Genomic DNA, 15,543 nt, shown 5'->3' on the forward strand with positions numbered 1-15,543 from the left:
TCATTAGGTTTCATCAAATGGGTTTAATATGAGCCTGCTGTGTCAGTAAACTGATTACTTTTGCTCCCTTTATCGTTGAGCTACTGTACACAATATGTTTACAGTGAATTTTTTTTATCAAACATTAGGTTAAGGAGGGCTTTGCTCAAGTCTGATGTAGTGTATTTTGTTATATGCACATTAGTTCACTCAATATGCAACCATTTCAGCCTTAACTACAATGGTTAGTAGCTCCATTAGGTAGTGCAGTCTGCACTGTAAAACATGATTATCAGAAGGTTTGCATGGGCATGAGTTTAGGCTTTCCATGGTGACATCATCATGTGGTAAATTGGTTATTGGGTCAATCACAAAGTGAGTTCCAAACCTTTCTGCCAGTTCCTCCAGACAGTTTTCAGTTTCCCCCTCCCTACTCAGACAACTCCGAGATAGTCCTAGCAAAGTGTTGCCCATTTTATTGGAAATCTAGTACAGTAAGGTAGATAGTCCTAGCAAAGTGTTGCCCATTTTATTGGAAATCTAGTACAGTAAGGTACTTAAACTTAATTTTTTTTGAGCTGAAAGACGATGGCCAGAGCATACCTATGATGTTGAACAACGATTTAAGTCAATAATTCATCATTTTAGTCAAAATATGATATATTTGCATGACGTGACAAATCCGAACTGTCTTTGAAATGAGTGCAAATGATTTTCTTTTTTTTTCAAATTAGAAACACCGGCAAAGTTATTCCTCTTCGCGACTGAGCGAAACAGCCTTACATGTTCTTACTCCTGCTTTATACAGCTATTTTCCCATATCTATCTTTGTGTGTGTGTGTGTGTGTGTGTGTGTGTGTGTGTGTGTGTGTGTGTGTGTGTGTGTGTGTGTGTGTGTGTGTGTGCGTATGAGTGGGTTGGTTCTCCTATCCTTGTGGGGACCTCTATTTGTAGCTTTGTCCATGTTTATGTGTCTCACTTCATCCGTTTGTCTATCAGTTTTAAGCTGTAAACGTTTGTGAGTGTAGGGTTTCTGGTCGCAAAATCAAAGACCGGGGTTTGCGTGATTTACACTCACGAGGTCTCCATCCTCATGTTGACCATCAGTGGAGGACTTTCCTCATCTTGGAAGGGTCGGAAGAAACTGTACGCGCTTCAGTCTGCAATGCGCATTTCACCTGGGAGTCCTTTTTGAATTACTTGCCGGAAGAGATGGACTTTCAAAATTCGACTCAATGAAGATGTTGTTCCGACCATCTACCTGGATGGTGTAAGTAAAGAGAGCTTCTCAGCTAGCTAGTTAGCAGATCAAATGTCAATTCTAGACTTGCTTCTTCTAGTTAGCTACATCATTACAAGAAATGCTTATGCAAGTAACTAGCTAGTTAGCTAGCTAATGATATTAGCTATTTGACTAGCAAGCTGACTGCTGACTAGCTAGTTGATTAGCTAGCTGTGATAAATGCATGTTATCAAAACATCTTAATGAAGCGAGTTCAGTTCAAGTTAGCTAGCTAGCTACCAACTATTTGGTTTAGGGCAAAACTTAACCAAAACTGTAGAATATACAAATATATTTACAGGTTTTTTAGAACACGAGAGATCGGCTAGAGATAATGCTGGGTTGTGATTTCTCTGTGCAAGCATCCCCACAAAAGAGGAGCAAGGGTGAGCTTCTTTAGTCTTTCTGCATCATTTACAGCCACCCTTTTCCAGACAAAATACAAGAGCGTGTATTGCAATACAGCAACACTGGTGTGCATGCCTGAAACTTTATCTCCTTCCATTCCAGTAAAAATGGCAAGAGTGGACTACTCTAGCGATGACTCCATACTCCAGTTATAACCCTGATGATGACACGGACACCATCTGCGATGGCCAACTGTAAGATGACACTATAGTGAGCATGTAATGGCAATTTAGGGGTGAGTGTGTTGTTGTACTGACCCATTTGATCAGTGAACTGCCTTGCTGTGCCAAAATACTACATGTCGACTAATGTAGACAGTGGAGAAAGTGTACCTAAACTTTTTTTTATCACTATTGCAGAGTCCCTGACATACTGTACCTGTTCACATGTACATTGAGTACAACGACTGTCTGCTGCAGCTTTTCCACTGTTGTCCGGTTTGTACCAGAACATGGAGCATCACAAAGTGGTTCAAATGCACCCTGATTTCCATTGTCAGATATGCCCTCACTGCGACCACACCAAGACGTGGAAGAGTCAGCCGTATGTGTCCGACAACCCTGCAGGCAACCTCCACCTAACTGTAGCTATTGCTTTCACAGGCTCTTCTTTTGCTCAGACAAACAAGGTAAAGCAATACATGTTGTACTGTCACCTAATACCTTTAATGTAAGCCCATAATGCTGAACTACTTTTTTTACGTGCTTTATTTCTGTTTCAGTTCCTGAATCCTCTAAAAGTGCAGACCATATCTTAATCGATGTTTTGCAGACATCAGAAAACGGTCCTGCTTCCAACCATATACTAGCAGTGGAAGTCAGAGTCGTCCAGCAGTATGTCGGGGAACCTTTGGATCTTGGAGGGGATATGACAGCAGACTAGCCAGGCCACTGTGCAACATTTGGTTCGTAAAACGTATTTGCATGCTTTCCACTTTTGAATTCCATGTGGAGAACGGCACACATGACTGCATGTCCTACGCATACTTGACCATACGCATGCATATACAAATGTCAACAATTCTCTTGTGTTGGACGGACATTGATCTCATACTCTAACATCTAACAGGGTCCTACACCTTGGTCAACTACAGAGTGCTTGATGTACAACTTTTAACTTGCTTTTCCTCCATGGAGTACCTTTTTCAGTGCCATGTTGGTAATGGCAATCCTGAATCCTGATTTGGGAGCCTCTGTGCCCAGTCTAACAAAGATTGAGGGAAACATTGCCAATGATACTGTTAATCTCTTCCACAGCGCAAAGAGGTTGGCAATAGTCAGAGAATGGAGAAGGAGGGACTGCTGAGGAGCATTGTTTTTGGAGGAGGCAGATGTCAGCATCGGCTCCATTATCACAGATCAACACTTCTCAATCCAGAAGTTCCTGAGGGAGGAGATGCCTGACATTAAGCACTACTACGATGGGTGCCATGTGGCTAAATGTATGTAGTTGTTCAATTTTCATGTTTCAGTAAGTGTGGGTATGAGGGGGGGAATGCACAGGCAACAAGTGTGTGTAATACTCTGTCGGTTATTTTGCATCTATCCAGCCGCGTGGAAAAACTTGATGTCCCTGGGAAGGAGAGAAACTGTCAGACGGTTGGTTACTGGCTGGCGGAGGTCAATGTGAATGTTAAACATAATTGTGATGTTCACTTACATGTCTGACATGTTGTCTTACAGACTTCTCCTTGCAGCCATTCACTACAACGAGAATGCAGACAGGCCTCAGGTAACCACTGCAGCCGGAGAACCCAGGTCCATGATTCGGTTCCCTAAGTGGAAGAAAGGAGGCTATTCCATCCAAATGTATGGTAATTATTCCCCCCATTGCTTTAGCAGTCGTTATTACTCAAATGTTATAACTGCCTGTATATGTCATTTATTTTTCAAAGCTATGTCCACAAACTCCTGGAGCTACTGTTCCCGGATGTAGTGGGAGATCCAGGGCCATACCAACAGCTGCTGGAAAGCGAGACTATCTTCTTTGAATATGACAGAGAAGAGTGACACCGTGGCCATACACTAGTCTTGCTTTGTCTCTCTGGAGAATGCTTGAGTATGTATCGTCTAGAAGTTAAACATTGATCTATGATGGTTATAACAACTGTTTGTATACAGCCATGACAGACAGGTGTCACTATTCAACTGTTTTACCACACTTTACATCTACCTCTGTCTGTTGAGTCTGCTACAGGAACGCTGCGCTGTGTGATGACTGGAGACTGGATGAGAAAGCAGTTGCAACCGTCAACACAGTAAATGTGTTCTACCACGGCACACTGAAGAACTGTGCTCAGAGTGCAGTCTACACATTCATTCAAGTATAGTGAAGGTAAGTCATGGAATCCTATCACTAGGATATGTTGATGTTGGATTTGGAGCCATGACAGACGGGACTGAATCACATCAACACATAAGTTCTGCCATAAATCTCCCACTGACATCACAGCATGATTTGAGCAAAAGTCAAAGCACATAAATCTCAAGCTAGGATTCCACCTACACTCTTAGAAAAAAAAAAGGTGCTAACTAGAACTAAAAAGGGTTCTTCGGCTGTCGCCATAGGATAACCATTTGACGAACCCTTGTTGATTCCAGGTAGAACTGTTTTGGATTCCATGTAGAACCCTATCCACAGAGGCATATCCTTTTTTCTAAAAGTGTACAATATTTTCAATGAACTAACTCTACTTTTTTGTCATGTGTTTTACAGGACTGCTGTGCTGCGTGAGATCAGATGGACAGATGCTGAGGCAGTGGTTATATAGCAATAAAGAAGTAGAATAAAATGTATTCCAATCTACAAAAACCCTACAGGTGTAATCTACTCCACTATTTGCTCAGAGTTAGATTTCCCAATTGACTTGGGGTTAATTGATATTTCAGTTACTATAGGGATGTCCAGTCCCCCTTTGATTAGAACCCTGCCTGTGCTCTAACACAGCATACTTTTCATTTACCTACCCACGTATTTCAGCATCCGTGTTCTTTTGACTGCTATGCATTGGATTTGGCATGTAGGCCATATGGGGTTGAGACATACAGGGCAAAACCTGGGTGGTCAGTAGCATTAACACATGTTAATGCACTTGGCCCATCACCTGTACAGTGCATGCATACATACGTTCCTACTAAATACCTCATTTTATGGTATACACATTGCCGGGCCGCCAGTGCTGTGTCTTTATAGAACACTAGTTAGCCAACTAATAATGTTCTGTAGTTGCATGAACAGTGTGCTCAAAGATTATGATAACTAACCCTGTACGCTATCATCTGCGTTGTGTGATGGTAGCTATATCATTGGAAATAGGTTTATTGTGTGACCAACAAAGGGCTCATAACAACCACTATACAGTATGTAATGTATGTGTCTCTCAGTCATTTCGTTGTATGATTGATGATTATGTACTGAGTATGAAATGCAATCGGAAACGTAAGCTTCCTCCTCTACCTCTCTGCAGCACAGATTCTCACTGGCAGTGGATACAAGAGCACCCATTTGGAGAGAACATTAGATGGCAAAGTTTTCCCTAAATGCTTATGACAAACTATTTCCAGAACCAACCATAGCCAGTGTTATGAGTGAAGATGGAATGTGTTGTTGTTTATCATTGCCTGGGTACAAGGTACAAGGTACAACAACTAGAGCATCATGGGTAGGTCACATTCATTCGGAGGTATCTGAGTGTACCGGTACCGCTGTATCACAGAAAAGTAGCATGTTAGGCTGTATGCTAGCTAGCTGTATCACACAAAAGTAGCATGTTAGGCTGTATGCTAGCTAGCTATATGTGAATAAACCACCAGACATCACAAGTAAAGTTAGAACATCTGCTTATCTTTATACACATCATCTGGTGTCAAAAGCTAGAAGATTAGCTATGGCATAAGGGCTCAAAAGAATTGATCCCTGTGTCTTTGTCGAAAATAACAGATAACATTACTAGCTATAATCTAGCTAGATAACATTAGCTAGTATGCTAGCCAGCTGCCAGTGTCAGTGCCCTCCCCTCCCTATTTGTTGTTGTTTCACTCCACTCTACGTGGAATTCACCACAACGATGTGTGCGCACACCCCCAATTCATGCCTATCTATTAGTAGCCTTGTGTGGATAAAATCAAATCAATTTAAACTTTATTTGTCACATTGCCCAAATACAACAAGTTGTAGACCTTACCATGAAATGCTTACTTACAAGCCCTTAACCAACAGTGCAGTTCAAGAAGAGTATTATTTACCAATCAAATAAAGTAAAACAATTATAAAAAGTAACACAATAAAATAACAATAACGAGGCTATATACAGGGGGTACCGAGTCAGTGTCCTGGGGTACAGGTTAGTTGAGGTAATTTGTACATGTAGGTAGGGGTGAAGTGACTATGCATAGATATTAAACAGCGAGTAGCAGCAGTGTACAAAGCAAATGGAGGGTGGGGTGTAAATGTAAATAGTCCCGTGGCCATTTGATCAATTGTTCATCAGTCTTCTGGCTTGGGCGTAGAAGCTGTTAAGGAGCCTTTTGTTCCCAGACTTGGCGCTCCTGTACCACTTGTTGTGCGGTAGCAGAGAAAACTTTGGTGATTGGAGTCTCTCTGACAATTTGATGGGCTTACCTCTGACACCGCATATTATATAGTTCCTGGATGGCACAAAACTTGGGTCCCAGTAATGTACTGAACCGTACGCACTACCCTCTGTAGCACCTTACGGTCAGATGCCGAGCAGTTGCCATACCAGGCAATGATGCAACCGGTCAGGATGCTCTTAATGGTGCAGCTGTAGAACTTTTTGAGGATCTGGGGACCCATGCCAAATCTTTTCAGCGAGTAGACAAGGAACTGAAATTGAGATTCTCCCCTATGTTCTCCTCCCTATACAGTAGGCACTCATAAAAGTATAGATTTAGGCATTCACTTAATTTTCTGTTCCTACTTCAAACCAAATACTCTTGACAACTTTATCTTTAGTACTTTTTTCAAGGCTCATGTGGAAGAAAATAAAACTCCAGCCTTAAACTACACTGAACAGATCTAGCGGCTAGGGGTGGGTTAATTAGGAATGAGCCAAATAATTAACAGTAACCAGAATGACAAGAAACCTATCTGTGTGTTGAAAAATATACTAAGACTTCCTCATGCACCAACAAAGGAAGAGCACAGAGAATAGTGTGGACATCATGTAGTTCCTAAAAGGATTACATATCATGGTAACACTTTTCTTGACACCCAGCGTCAGAACACGATATGATGGTAATCATAAATGTATTTTATATCATAGGCTTACTAATCTAACCTGGTACATCAACAGTATGTAATTGGTTTAAATTGTTAAAATATCTACCATAGAAACATTTGTATATGTTGTCTAAAATCACTTGTGATAGGTGCTGGGCTTGATTTAATTTGCCTGGAACAATGGAACCAATGGACTAGTCACAAAGGGGCAAACTATTGCAGTCTTTCAAATACTCTTATTATACTTTCAAGGTTTACAAGTAGTTGCTGTTTAAGTTAGACCTAGATCTGATTCCAGGTCTGATTCCAGCATTATGTGCAGTGCTCTAAAGATCCTCCGTCTTAACTGTTGTCTAGATCATGACACCACAGAATGTCAACCAAAGCATCATCGATCCTTCCAGAATTCGATGCCCTCTGTCATCAAGGTCATCAAACTCTACATTTGGAAATGACAGAGAGCAAAGGAGAGTAGTTAACAGTGTTATCACAAGTTTGGCAACACAGTATCATAATTGAATTCAGTATAACTAATAGATGTCATATTTGTGAGAAAAAAACCAACAGCTGTTTTTACCTGCGATTTCATGCACAGAGCAGGCCAGAGATCCTTTACAGTTGAGTTGTAGGTGACCTGGCGACGCAGGTCTGCATCAAGGCTATACTTAAGCTACTCCTGGTAGTGTTGAAACTAGGACAGAGTTAACACTACATGTATGTGTCTGCAGTTTGAAAAACGATGGTGCACAGAGATGATAGGGATAGGCCGGTATGTACTGGTGTGTGTTTGCCAATGTCTTCTTGAAGTTCTGTGTCATGGGGAAAATCTCAATTGCATTTCCTTGATTCCTTGCGTCCTCTCTCCTCGCTTCCGTCTCAAAACTCATTGGTTTAGAAGCTCAGAAGGAAGATACCTCTTACCTTCTCGTCCAATGGGTTTTGAGACGGAGGTGAGGAGAGAGGACGTGAAGAATCGAGGATATGCAATTGAGATTCTCCACTGTACAACACTTTTGAAAAAGCAATGTCACAACAGGCCATTATTTTGTGCATCTCAGATATTTAATCCAAAGTTTATCTTAAATTTTTAGCCTGAAGTCTACTCTACAACATCCTTCAGTCAGGCCTGTATAGAGAAAGTATCACTATAATGAGTATTACTAGTCTTAATAATAGGCTTAAATGGTAGCTAGTATACATGTCAACATATGTTGGCCGTATTACTATTCAGACAGACTTAATTTGACAAAATAACATTGATCATTTTAGTTTAACATTGAATACCCAAGAAAAAGTCCACTTTAGAAAATAAGCATATTTTTATCAGAACATCCATTTCAGAATATTTTTTTAATTTCATGTTTTTACCTTTCTCAAAGCAAATTAAATGATCTTACTGTAATGCTGCCAGCACTTCACTACACTGTTGGACTGAAGTTAAAAATGTGACCTACCGGCTCAATTCTGTATTATGGAACACAATTTGAAATTGTGGTTTTTACATTGGATACAAGTTGGATAAAAGATAAAAAGTACAAAATGGTATATCGTACACTACAGTTGAGGAAGAATAGGGAAGTAATTCTAATTTGAAAGGTGATAAACTTGTAACCTCGCTTTGAGAAAATGTCCCTTTAATGTTTTTTGGTACCTACTGGAGTGCTCCTCTTTGTCAACACTCATTCAGTATTGTTCACACCCTCTTAAGCCTTAGCCCCACCCATCTCTTTAAGAATTCACATCTGAGGCCATGTGCTAAACAGAGTGAGTACGGTAGTGTACTAAACAGCCAAAGACTTAACCTGTTGCGACGACCAAACCCGGATCCGGGATTCTATTTATAGACCTAAGCTCATTACCATAACGCAACGTTAACTATTCATGAAAATCGCAAATGAAATGAAATAAATATGCTATCTCTCAAGCTTAGCCTTTTGTTAACAACACTGTCATCTCAGATTTTCAAAATATGCTTTTCAACCATAGGAAAACAATCATTTGTGTAACAGTAGCTAGCTAGCGTAGCATTTAGCGTTAGCATTAGCGTTAGCATTTAGCAGGCAACTATCACAAAAACAAGTAAAGCCTTCAAATAAAATAACTTACCTTTGAAGAACTTCTGATGTTTTCAATGAGGAGACTCTCAGTTAGATAGCAGATGCTCAGTTTTTCCAAAAAGATTCTTTGTGTATTAGAAATAGCTCTGTTTTGTACATCACATTTGGCTACCAAAAAAAAAAAAAAAAAAACGAAAATTCAGCCCTCAAAACGCAAACTTTTTTCCAAATTAACTCCATAATATCGACTGAAACATGGCAAACGTGGTTTAGAATCAATCCTCAAGGTGTTTTTCCACATATCTCTTCAATGATATATCCTTCCTGGAAGCCTGGTTTCTCCTTGCTCTCAAATGGAAAAATAATTGCACCTGGCTTTACGCTCCAATTTCGACGCAGGGACACCAGGCGGACACTTGGAAAATGTAGTCTCTTATGGTCAATCTTCCAATGATATGCCTACAAATACGTCACAATGCTGCTAACGCCTTGGGAGAACGACAGAAAGTGTAGGCTCATTCCTTGCGCAATCACAGCCATATAAGGAGACAATGGAAAACAGAGCTTCAGAAATCTGCTCATTTCCTGGTTGACGCATCATCTCGCCTGTAGAATGAGTTCTGGGGCACTTACAGACAATATCTTTGCAGATTCTGAAACTTCAGAGTGTTTTCTTTCAAAAACTGTCAAGAATATGCATAGTCGAGCATCTTTTCGTGACAAAATATCGCGCTTAAAACGGGAACGTTTTTTATCCAAAAATGAAATAGCGCCCCTAGAGATCAAAGAGGTTAAGGCTGGTTTTATACTACGTCTGTAAGACAGTTGTCTCAGTGACATCATGAACATTCCATTGTTGTCCAACATCAAACTTGTCATTGTCGTTATAAAAAATTACAAACACAAAAAAGACAGGTTGCATGACATCAGCAGCCTGGTGGTCTAAGATAGCATAACTGGTGTGTGTAAACACCAACAAACCCATCCGTTTAAAAATGAATTTAGTATATGTCAATGTAGCAAACCAGGCAACTAAAAGCAACTTTCTAAGCAATGTTTTGTTTTGTTTCTAGCTTGTTAGCTAGCTAGCTAACGTTAAATTAGCTGGCTAGCCAGTTCAAATAATGATCATATCCTAAAGCTGACAGTGTCTTAACTTTAGCTAATTTGCATAAATTATTACAGGGAACAACAAGATCATAATTTACAAGTTAATGGCAAGCTAATTACATAAAATAGCTTACGGTTGTTTGTTTGACGAAATAAAAGCAGAGCATTCTACCAGAGAATATTAGAACTTGGACACTTTCTTGTTGTCCTAACTTTATATCCTAATTTGACTTTGGTGCAGGTCATGTTGTTCTTCACATTACCATCTCTGGTAAATACACACTATATCAAATGAAATCTACGCTTATTTGTCACATGCACAGGAGGTAAGGTATAAACGGTACACGGAAATGGTTACGCGCATAGTCTTTTGTTTATACATGTAGCTGGATAGCTAACTAGCTAAACAATGAACCATAATCCAAACTCATAATGTTACTACCCTGCATGAATCTGCAGGTAGATAAAGCTAACCAACTAGGTTCAATGTTAGCCAGCTAGCTAACATCAGGCTTTAACTAGCAATGCAAATGACTCTGAGAGAATAATATTACTACACAGATCATACACACAATGTTAGCTATCGAGCCAGGCAGGTAACATTCGCTACCTAGCTAACGGTATGCTTTAACTTGCAATAAAATCGACTTTCTGCCAAAATGAGAAAATCTGAATATGTAGCTTGCTAGACTCTCTTAACTGTATACATGGATGAACGATTCTGCCGCTCTGTCACGGTTGACCTTAGTTTGAAGAAGTAAGCTGGAGACAGGCATTTTATACAACAGCTTTCTGTGTGATCTCTTTTCGACTCCACGTATTTGCAATCAAACACCAGCATTTTCTCCATCTCCTTAGCTATCATAGTCTGTTTACACCAGACATTCCACTGATTTCAAAACTCGGTCCTACAGATAGTGGAGATCATTAGCAACACTTTTGCAATTCTTCATGATATCTTTCAAAAGAGCCACATTGGAAAGGATTATCTACACATACTGACCAGCTCATGTTATAGAAAGAAGCATGCTACATACAGTGCCTTGCGAAAGTATTCGGCCCCCTTGAACTTTGCGACCTTTTGCCACATTTCAGGCTTCAAACATAAAGATATAAAACTGTATTTTTTCGTGAAGAATCAACAACAAGTGGGACACAATCATGAAGTGGAACGACATTTATTGGATATTTCAAACTTTTTTAACAAATCAAAAACTGAAAAATTGGGCGTGCAAAATTATTCAGCCCCCTTAAGTTAATACTTTGTAGCACCACCTTTTGCTGCGATTACAGCTGTAAGTCGCTTGGGGTATGTCTCTATCAGTTTTGCACATCGAGAGACTGAATTTTTTTCCCATTCCTCTTTCCAAAACAGCTCGAGCTCAGTGAGGTTGGATGGAGAGCATCTGTGAACAGCAGTTTTCAGTTCTTTCCACAGATTCTCGATTGGATTGAGGTCTGGACTTTGACTTGGCCATTCTAACACCTGGATATGTTTATTTTTGAACCATTCCATTGTAGATTTTGCTTTATGTTTTGGATCATTGTCTTGTTGGAAGACAAATCTCCGTCCCAGTCTCAGGTCTTTTGCAGACTCCATCAGGTTTTCTTCCAGAATGGTCCTGTATTTGGCTCCATCCATCTTCCCATCAATTTTAACCATCTTCCCTGTCCCTGCTGAAGAAAAGCAGGCCCAAACCATGATGCTGCCACCACCATGTTTGACAGTGGGGATGGTGTGTTCAGCTGTGTTGCTTTTATGCCAAACATAACGTTTTGCATTGTTGCCAAAAAGTCCAATTTTGGTTTCATCTGACCAGAGCACCTTCTTCCACATGTTTGGTGTGTCTCCCAGGTGGCTTGTGGCAAACTTTAAACGATACTTTTTAAGAAATGGCTTTCTTTTTGCCACTCTTCCATAAAGGCCAGATTTGTGCAATATACGACTGATTGTTGTCCTATGGACAGAGTCTCCCACCTCAGCTGTAGATCTCTGCAGTTCATCCAGAGTGATCATGGGCCTCTTGGCTGCATCTCTGATCAGTCTTCTCCTTGTATGAGCTGAAAGTTTAGAGGGACGGCCAGGTCTTGGTAGATTTGCAGTGGTCTGATACTCCTTCCATTTCAATATTATCGCTTGCACAGTGCTCCTTGGGATGTTTAAAGCTTGGGAAATCTGGGAAATCAAATCCGGATTTAAACTTCTTCACAACAGTATCTCGGACCTGCCTGGTGTGTTCCTTGTTCTTCATGATGCTCTCTGCGCTTTTAACGGACCTCTGAGACTATCACAGTGCAGGTGCATTTATACGGAGACTTGATTACACACAGGTGGATTGTATTTATCATCATTAGTCATTTAGGTCAACATTGGATCATTCAGAGATCCTCACTGAACTTCTGGAGAGAGTTTGCTGCACTGAAAGTAAAGGGGCTGAATAATTTTGCACGGCCAATTTTTCAGTTTTTGATTTGTTAAAAAAGTTTGAAATATCCAATAAATGTCGTTCCACTTCATGATTGTGTCCCACTTGTTGTTGATTCTTCACAAAAAAATACAGTTTTATATCTTTATGTTTGAAGCCTGAAATGTGGCAAAAGGTCGCAAAGTTCAAGGGGGCCGAATACTTTCGCAAGGCACTGTATCTACAAGATTGATAGGCTGTTTACAATAAGTTAATTACCCTATGTGAATGCAGTCGTACACACAGCTTTTTTTACCAAAATAATGCAAATTAAATGATGAAAGTAGTAGCCTAGATATTCATGCATGCAAAAAAAATACTGAATAGCTGTTTGGCTTGGAAAACCAACACAACTGCTCATGCTAACGAACGAATGCGAAGAGACCAAAGGAGCGGTACCAAGTAGGTCCAGTAAACAAAATATCGAATCGATAAAAGCATTGCAAAATCTATATTTAGGCTAGTTAAATTAACACTAAAGAAACGCAGTAAACAAAAGGTGAATGGAGATCCAAATAACCAAAACATAGCCTAAAACCTACTACAGTGAGATACATCTATGCACAGCTGTCTTGCCAAACAAATAGGCTTCAAACATGGAAAGCCATGCTGCTCATGAGTACAGCAACACAAACTCATGAGTTGCACAATACACTTCTGTGGATCAAATTCGACTTACGAAATCAAGCAATTCCAGCCTACCATAAACATGTTTCCAATATGTACAGTTCCAATTACAACCACGAAAATCAATAGGCTACCAAGAAAACCATAGTAGAATGTATCTATTTCTAGTGTACGATTCTAGGCTAACCTGGGCCGGCTCCTCTGTTCCAAGATCGCCAGGAACAGTAGGAGGTGGAGGGGGCTGTGGAGCCATTATCCTTGCAGCTTTTGTGGAAGGGTGGGTGGGCTCTGCATGTGGAACTAGCTGGAACCTCAGCAGCATTGCCATTGCTTGGTGGTTTGATGCTGCTGCTCATCGCTCTCATTCTCATTTTGGCTTTGTTTGGGTAATAGTCAAAGCCAATTTCTGATATCCATCATGGCAGTGGCAGATTAACTGGTTCCAGCTAGCTAAGTAGGCTAAGGCTAATAACACTAGCACTTTTTAAAGCTAGCTATGAAGCTAACTAAACTCTGTAGTGGTTGGACGTGAGGCAGAGTTGACTGAAGCTGCTTCAACTGTAAACTTGACCCTGCCTTTGTAAATCCAAATCAAATATTACAGCTTGCATGTAACTAATTTGTTCTATCAATAACACGCAATCTGATTGTATACAATCTACAATAATTAATAATTGAGTAATAAGTGCTGAGTGAAAGTGAATACATTTAACTTTTAGTCACCTTTGAGTAAATTATACTTAATTTGTTTAGCAAGATGGACTGTTAGGTTTTACTGTGAGGTTACATTCCAATGTCCACACTATAATACAGTGGTGGAAAAAGTACCTAATTATCATACTTGAGTAAAAGTGAAAGTCACCCAGTAAAATACTGCCTGTATTTGGTATTTGGCACCAAGTATTTAGTTTGATATATACTTAAGTTTAAAAAATAAATATAATTGCTAAAATATACTTAAGTGTCACGTTCTGACCTTAGTTCCTTTGTTATGTCTTTGTTTTAGTTTGGTCACGGTGTGAGTTGGGGTGGGTAGTCTATGTTCTTTTTTCTATGTTGTGTTTATGTGTTTGGCCTGGTATGGTTCTCAATCAGAGGCAGGTGTCGTTCGTTGTCTCTGATTGAGAATCATACTTAGGTAGCCTGTTTTTCCCATTTTAGTTGTGGGTGATTGTTTTCTGTTTAGGTTGTTTCCCTGACAGAACTGTGCGCTTTCGTTTTCTCCGTTTTGTCATTTTGTTTGAGTGTTTTTTTGTGCGAACATTAAATATGAACAATTTCCACGCTGCGCTTTGGTCTCATTCCAACGACGATCGTTACATTAAGTATAAAAAGTAAAAGCAAATGTATGAATAATTACAAATTCCTTATATTAAGCAAATCAGACAGCACAATTGTCTTGTTTTTTTAATTTACGGATAGCCAGGGGTACACTCCAACACCCGACATAATTCCCAAATGAAGCATTTGTGTTTAGTGAGCTCGTCAGATCAGAGGCAGTACGGATGACCAGGGATGTTCTCTTAATAAATGTGTGAATTAGACCATTTTGTGTTCTGCTTAAGTTTCAAAATGGAACGAGTTCTTTGGGGTGTATGGAAAATGTATAGAGTAAAATGTACATTATTTTCTTTAGGAATGTAGTGAAATAAAAGTAAAAGTAGTCAAAAAAAGAAATAGTAAAGTAAAGATAACCTGAAAAAACTACTTAAGTAGTACTTTAAAGTATTTTTACTTAAGTACTTTACACCACTGCTAGAATACAATTTAGAGTGCATGCCAAATGCATTGTTTCCTTCTTAGTAGAATGCAAGTGTGAATAATGGAATGGAGTTTGAGAGTTAAGCTACAGTATGTTTATGCTTGTTCCTCTCACCTTTGGCCTTTACGTCTCCTCTTGGTCCAATTGTATACTTTACCCGAGTGCTGTGTTGATTATAGGTAAATGATCTGATAGTGTTGATATTGATGTTTTGATGCTTCTTTGTTGGTGGGAAGGCTGGATAAGTCAGGAGGACACTTGAAGTGAAATTAGAGCACATTGGGAGGAAGTTCATATAGCCATATAGTTTTGTGATTAAGGTTGTAATTTGAGATTGAGATTTAGATTTGATTTGTAATATGTAACAAGGCATGGATGTGGGTGTTTTGAGGTCAAGTGGATCAGTTGAATTGACCCACAGACAGAGTTTGAACACTATGACCAACACTTTCAGTGTTTTACTAAGTGTTCAGTTGTACAAATCATAACCAGCCAATAGTGATATCATTCATTAGAAGTAGTATGCAAGGAGAGGAAAATGTATTGTGTTAATATCTGGTGATCCACAACAGTTGTTTGTGTGTATTATGTATTATTTATCATGTATTGTCG

General features: G+C 39.6%; 1 protein-coding gene and 1 long non-coding RNA gene across 7 annotated transcripts in view; both read left to right on the top strand.

The window, feature by feature from the left end:
• Window positions 1-15,543, top strand: part of LOC139380172 (Krueppel-like factor 12) — a 172,526-nt gene that overhangs the window by 29,860 nt on the left and 127,123 nt on the right. The gene's annotated exons all lie outside the window — the stretch shown is intronic.
• Window positions 874-4,625, top strand: LOC139380792 (uncharacterized). Its single transcript, XR_011628469.1, has 5 exons — window positions 874-1,904; window positions 2,029-2,297; window positions 2,441-2,573; window positions 2,926-4,003; window positions 4,385-4,625. It is a non-coding gene; the product is annotated as an uncharacterized lncRNA (long non-coding RNA).

This window comes from Oncorhynchus clarkii, chromosome 22 (genome assembly GCF_045791955.1).
Source record: "Oncorhynchus clarkii lewisi isolate Uvic-CL-2024 chromosome 22, UVic_Ocla_1.0, whole genome shotgun sequence".
Taxonomy (NCBI): Eukaryota; Metazoa; Chordata; class Actinopteri; order Salmoniformes; family Salmonidae; genus Oncorhynchus; species Oncorhynchus clarkii.